Consider the following 6,920-nt stretch of genomic DNA (forward strand, 5'->3'; position numbering starts at 1 on the left):
AATTTTTTTTTAAAAAAAAAGAAAACGGAAAAAGAAAGGAAAAGAAATTCTAAAACCAACTTCTCCTGATCTAGCTTTGAAACCCATCGAATAAAATGAAATAAAATATATAATAATAACCAATATAAAGACAGTCGGCTGATCTATAGAATTAAATAGCAAAATAATTAAAGAAGAAGCAGCAGCAGAGAACAACAGACTCAATTGAAACTTATACAAAGGCATGGATGGGAATAGAAAATAAAGGTGACATTGCATTGAAACAGTCTAATTCTACAGCAATGCATGCGCAGTTTACAAAATAACACAAGCATTTAAACAAGCAAACCGAACCAGTGATGATGATAGCATTGATAATGGAAGGAAAGCAATAGAAATATTTTTCCCTTTCGTGGCAAATTATATTTAGAAAGAGAGAGAGGGACTTATATTAGTAGGACGGTGGAGGACGAGGAGCCGCGGAAGCCCAAGCGCCGAACACCTCGTGTGTCATTTGACCGTTCGGCAGCAGATTGGGTGGCAGGTTATACAGCGGCGGCATCAACGACGGGTCGGCCGCTGCCGACCCTGCATGAGATGTCTGCTGCGACGCCGATCCGTTCCCTCCCGGTGGGCTCTGCTGCAAAGCCGCCATTCCTTCCGCTCCCCTCGGTGGCGCCGCCTCCGTCTCCTCGGCCTCCTCGTCCCCGAGCGGCAGCCGCTCGTACATGGCGTTTGTGAACGTGGCGGCGATCACCATCACCGGTCCCGACGCGACGAGTTCCCCCACGACACTCCCCCCCACCACCTGCCCCTGCCCGCCGGCGAAGTAGACGGTCAGCCCGGTGGAAACCGTCGGCGAGGGCTCCGGGAGGAAGGCCCCGGACAGGGAAAGGATCTCGAAGCGGCCGTGGAGGGTGACGACGGTCCCAGGCGGCGCTGCTGGCTGGCGGAGAGTGACGTTAGTCACCACGCCGCTGCCGCTGAGAATGGAGATACCGCGCTGCCGCCGGCGAGCAAACACAGCGACGGCGTCCATGATGTCGGTCCCGCTAGCGATCTCGAGGACGTGGGATCGGAGGGCGTTCGGGCTCTCCTTGGTGATAATGATAGGCGGCTTCGGCTTGTTCTTCGATCCGGGGGGGCGGCCGCGGGGGCGGCGTCCAGGGGCGCCGCCGCCGGTGGATCCGCCCTCGGCGACATCGAGGCTACCAGCAGGGGACTGGTCATCTGCATTGGCGTCGTCGTCGTTGCTTGTGTGGTTGTTGCTGCCGCTGCTGTTGGTGGTGGTAGGGTTAGGGTCTTGGTCTGGGCGGTGAGGACTGAGGTGGGAATTGGTGGGGTTGCGGAGATGGAGAGGAGAGGCCGAGGTCGAGGAGGTGACGGCCCGGTCGACACCTCCCATGGTCACGCTGCCTGCCCACCACCGGTTCGCCAGCTTTCCTTCTTTGAGTAGACCAAAGAGAACAACAAAAGCAAGGAAAACTATACTAGTTAATTTTCTGGTCACTTATTTCATTAAAAAAAAAAAAAAAGCTTTCTGGTCTCTTGGTTATAGCTTGCCGCTTCTGCTACTCTTTCATCAATTTATTTCTCTACCATGTGATATAGATTCCAATTTCTTTTCTATTCCTTGCTTTCCTGCTAGTATTTCTTCATGGAAGAAACTAAAGAGTTATAGATCCAAGTGCAAGCTTATCATTTCGCTTATCTCTACTTCATTCCAAAATTTGAGCTCCCCTTAGATTTCCTCTCTTTTCTTGGAGGGATCAAGTTAAACCAGTTGATTAAACCAGATCTCCCAAAATATTCCACCACAATAGAAGGAGAGCAGGAGAGGAATAAGATTATATTTGATTAGCTGAAAGCCGTCTCTACGAATTGAATCAGACCACGAGAACCCTACCAGTTGCACCCTTAGTAAAAATCCAAACGTAAAAAGGGAAGAATCATAGCTCAGACTAATTCCAAAACGCACCTTCAAAACTGTAGAGATGCACCGATAATTCTTGAACTGCTGGATCGGGAGTTTGAAGACTCTGTGTCTCGGCTTTCTTTCAAAAGTAAACCTGTGAAGGCTGTGGCCGTGATCTTTATTTATCCCTGCTTTCTGACTCTACTGCTCGTGGCAAGTAGAGGATATATATACCACGGCTCTCCCAGGCTGCCGCTGCCGCAGCTGCTACTTCTGCTGTGGCTTAATATCCAGTCATCCCCTCTCCCCCTCTTCTCTCTCGCTCGCTCTCACCGTTTTGATATGTTATCACCAGCATAAATAATTCATTAATCCTCTTCCCTGGATTACTTATGCTATGCCTCTTAAGCCTTCGTTTGGATTGTTTGGATGCTGGGATCCTGGTTTTCTCCGTCCATCCTCTCTCTGCAAGTTTATTAAAGGGGGCTGGGGTGGGGGAGTGGGGTAACGTGCGCATGGGAAAGTGGGAGGATGGTTGGAACACGTCACCTTCTCGAGTCCGGACGCAGCATCGAGTGGAAGGTCGGAGGCGGAGAGCATCAATTAAAGGACAGGGCCCACGTCCCTGAAACACTGCTCCCTCCCCAGCTTAGGACAAAATCCTTGATCACCGTTTCTAACCCACCGTCCACTAATACATTTTCTGCACGTATTACGCACATTACGTGTGCCTTTTTTAGGGCCATCAACGCCTGTCTTGTTTTCTTTAAGGTAAATTATAATTTTGATCCTCTCAATTTTATAAATATTTTTAATAATTTTTAATAATTGTTTTAATTAGATCTCTTAATTTTAATAAAATAATTTAATATAATTTTTTTATAGATTTTAATTAATTTTTAATATTAAAAAATTAGACACGATGCACGCATGGCATTTTTTTTTCTAGCTAACACTAATGTCAGCACACACGATGTAGCATAACTTTGCCAACAATATTTCCAAATTATCTGGCGACCAAGAGAAACCCACCAAGATTCCTAAATTACCCCTCCTCAACTCTTTACTTTTTTTTTTGTGCTGAAATGGGTATTTCATACATCACGAGTACGAATACACCTAATAGAATCGGCAAATAACAGGTCTCAAAGTGCCCAGGACAACTTCATACATCCGCTTCTCCCCACCCAAAACCCTTACCTCCATCTTAATCCCTCTTGCTGGATTCTCTTATTTTCGGTGAATCCTGCCTCGCTACCCCCCATGGATGGATCCGCATTCGAGGAGCAATGATAGTCAGAGAAGGCAGCCTGCAGGTCACCAGCTTCCCCAAGGCCTGCACCACCCACCCGAAAAGCTAAAGAATGAGGACCAGCGCAAGGCCCATGTTGGGAGCTCCACTCCATATGGGAGCTCACCTTACTCCTCAACTTTGCCCCCCTCCCGACCGAGCATTCCTTTTCCGGTGGAGATTTTCTTATTGCTATTGCAGTTCTCGTATTTAGTCTTGTATCTATTATTTATCAAAAAGTTTTTGGATATTTATGTAGAACTAAAAAAAATCAAAAAAATATGTTTCAGCTAGCTATTTTATGTAAGATCCTAAGTTGTTACAAATATAGACTAGAAAATACTGCAGGCCAATGTAGACTAGGAAACATTGCAGCACGAGCTCATTAAGACTGACCATGGGTTGATCATAGAGTTTGTAATTTGATTTGAATAAATTTGGACCCTTAGCTTGATGAGAAAGGCATGGCTTAAAATGAGGATAGTATATGAGAATCCATGCGAACATGTATATAATCCCACATCAATTATTCACCTACAAAATTTTTAGTACATATACAAGCTAGCCTTGTTCAGTTTTTAGATTGCTTCTCACCATTGCCAATAAGAGGTAACTCTCCTGTTTCCGTGAGGAGTTCTCTTTGGTGCCTTGTACCAAGAAAGTATAAGTTTTTTTTTACAAAGTTATGCTAAATTTTCATTTATTTACTGATGTTGATATTGGTGCCAGTAAGGAAAAAAATGTCACATGTGCATTATGTACACCCTTTTGATGCCAGAAATTGATCGGAATTGACCGAAAAGACTATATCAAATCACACTTAAAAGTTGAGGAACTTAATTAAAAAAACTATTTAAAAAAAATATAAAATTTGGAAGACCAAAAATATAATTTATCTTTTTTCTTTAAAGAAGTTGCACAATCTAAAGTGCATTGCGTGACGCCGGCCATAGCGACGCACATCTTTAGCTGGTTACACATCTATCATGTGTCCAAATAAATCATCGTTGGTTGAGTTGTCATGACTAAGAAGGATCCTACAAGGTTAGGTTGGACAAGATAAATTAGGATAACGTACTCAACTTTACACAGTTCTAATCCAAACTGAAATTAGTTTGTAATAAAAAATAAGGTAAGGACTAATAACATAAGGGTAGTAGGAAACATGCAAAATTTATATCATGACACAATTTCTTACATTTTTCAGGCACCATAATGCCCTTCGTTTGCATATTGTGCTGATCGCTATATTATCCCAGCTAACCTCATAACATAACAAGCGGAATAAAATTATGCCCTTACTATGTTATCTTTATTTTTAGTTTTATTCGTGATTTGCATATCGAAGTACACTGATTGATTGGTGCATCTATGATGCTTATCATTGTATATAACTGCAATCAAATCTGATTTTCATATATATTAAAACAAAAAAAAACTCAAAGAATATTATTATTGGCTTGTTTGGTTCGTGGGAAGCATTTTTCCTCCTAAGAATATGATTCCTGAAAAGCATATTCCTAGGAAGAGAATGCCTGAAAAAGTATTTTTGACATGTTTGGTTGACCATGGAAAAGTGACAGATTTTCAGAGTGCTTATGTTTGGTTGACCATCCACTTTCCTGAGAAAGTTATGTATAATTCTTATCATACCCTTAATAAAAATTGGGTCTTTGATGCTTATTTAATGCTGAAGGGTCTTTTTGAAAAAAAATAAAAATAAAGTGATTTCTGACTCATGAAAAAATAACTTTTCCATGTTTCTTATGGAAAAGTTTTTTCCATAAAATGTGGAAATCATATTTCCATGTAAATATAACTTTTCCATCTTTCTCCTTTGAAAACTCCAACCAAACAAGAGGCATCTCATTACTTTTTTGTTGACCATACTTTTTTTTCTTCTTTTTTCATGAACCAAACGAGCTTTATATGGCACCCGCTTGTAGAGGAGGTAAAAGGTCGCTGAATAAAGGTGGCGAATAATCTTCGCTACAGCGTGCTCAAATTCGTTTTGGCACCCACTTCACCAACCAGCCCCATTGACTTTTGGCGGGTTAAAAAGTTCGTGGCTCGTGGCTGGTCCATAAGCACGAAACTAAGAAGACTTTGCGGAAAGCATGCATCATGGCTTTGGGATTTTTTTTTGGTATATAAGAAAGGGGCTAAGCACAAAAGAAAAAAAGTTAGACATGTTGAAAGCATGCAGATAAAGGTTGCATTTATACGCGTCATGTATGAATTATCTGTCCAAAAAAAAAGAAAAAAAACATGCAGATAATATGATCTGTGGCAAACTCGGCAATGAATCTCCTGCTTCCGAATTGATGTTGTCTTTCCGTGTATAAGTGGCAACCCAATCAGCTACTCTATTGCCCTTACAATAGATGCTACAAGCTATAAAAGAGCCTAAGATTCTGTGGCAATGCAGAATCTAGTGCATTTTCAAAATTTTGTATAAATATTCAAGATTTATTTAATATATGTCCAATGTATAAATATATTCTGTATAAATATTTTGAATAAATCTACTTCATGAGTCATGAGACAAGGAGTTTTACTTTGATTTCTCTTGGAATTTTAGATTTCACCATCCCACAACCAAACATGGCTAAGGAGGTGGAGGAATTAGTATCCATCTTATAATACTATGAAAGAGCCTGTTTGGACTTTCGAAGATTCTATCAGTCAATAAAATCTTCAGGCGGCCGGGTCTAATTTGAAGCTCCGAAGTTCTGATAAAATTGGGAAGATATCGGAAGTTGGATGACTAACTCAGCGATAAGATCAATCTCAGAGAAGCAATTGCTTTCCCATAATAAATAGTATTACTTGCTCTACCTTTTATCTACTTCAGCCCATGATTTTGTTTAAACATAGAGACTTTTTGTTGAAGAATCTGTACAAGAATCTGTGCAAGCACTGGCATCCAAATTAAGAGAGCTTAGACAAGATAAATCAAATGAGCGTAGGAGCAAGAAAAAGGCAACTGTTGAGGACAACAGGAAACCAGCCAATGGATCTTTAATCCACTGATGAGACATCTATCTTTTCATTGCCGGCACCAGGAGAGGTTTTAATCTCAACTTATGAAAGCTAACACTTCCCACCATTCCTTTTCACCAGAGGAAAGGAGAAAAAAATCTCAGGCATCCTGGCCTCCGAGGTGGACCAAGTGGAATTCTAGCTAGAAAGTAGAAACGCAAACGCCTGCGGTAGAAAAAGTGGTGTCTCCGCGTGCAGACGGGAGAAATTCCCGAGGCAGCGAATGGGAGACACGGCAGATGGAATCGGCGGCATCTGCGAGGGGTTTTGCGGAACTCGCAGCGCAGTCCTTTTACCTTTCCATATGCTGGTTTTTTACCTTATTTTTTTTTAAAAAAAAAAACCTTGGCTGGTTTCAAATATAAACTAGAGTTATTAGAGATAAGAGAAGTTTGATGGTGGAAAACATTGAGCTTCCAAGTGCATATGAGTTGGTTCATGAATTGGACATAAGGCCATCTATCTCTCTCAAGTTGGTACCCTCCTCTGTCTAATAGAACCATCTTCTGGATGAAACAAAGTTTCCTGTATAGCAATTGGTTTTGCCATTGTATCTGTGGCTCAAACACATCTAATTCATCCATGCATTGATGGGGTGATATCAGGGCTTCATTTTTCATCAGGTGTGAAATCAGTGATAGTGGATGCATGAGACCCAGTCTCACCAGCCAAGCTCCTCCAATGGTGAAGAAA

The 6,920-nt window shown here is 41.8% G+C and overlaps 1 pseudogene across 1 annotated transcript; it reads right to left on the minus strand.

The window, feature by feature from the left end:
- Positions 1-226: 226 nt before the first annotated feature.
- On the minus strand, positions 227-2,346 carry LOC103704139 (AT-hook motif nuclear-localized protein 15 pseudogene; annotated as a pseudogene). The gene is made up of 2 exons (XR_015968460.1): positions 1,958-2,346; positions 227-1,425 (listed from the first exon to the last, which is right to left on the minus strand). The product of XR_015968460.1 is annotated as an AT-hook motif nuclear-localized protein 15 pseudogene (transcript).
- Positions 2,347-6,920: the final 4,574 nt, after the last annotated feature.

Source organism: Phoenix dactylifera, chromosome 8 (genome assembly GCF_051530095.1).
Source record: "Phoenix dactylifera cultivar Ajwa chromosome 8, Ajwa_hap1_PhDact_Kaust_v1.1, whole genome shotgun sequence".
Lineage (NCBI taxonomy): Eukaryota > Viridiplantae > Streptophyta > Magnoliopsida > Arecales > Arecaceae > Phoenix > Phoenix dactylifera.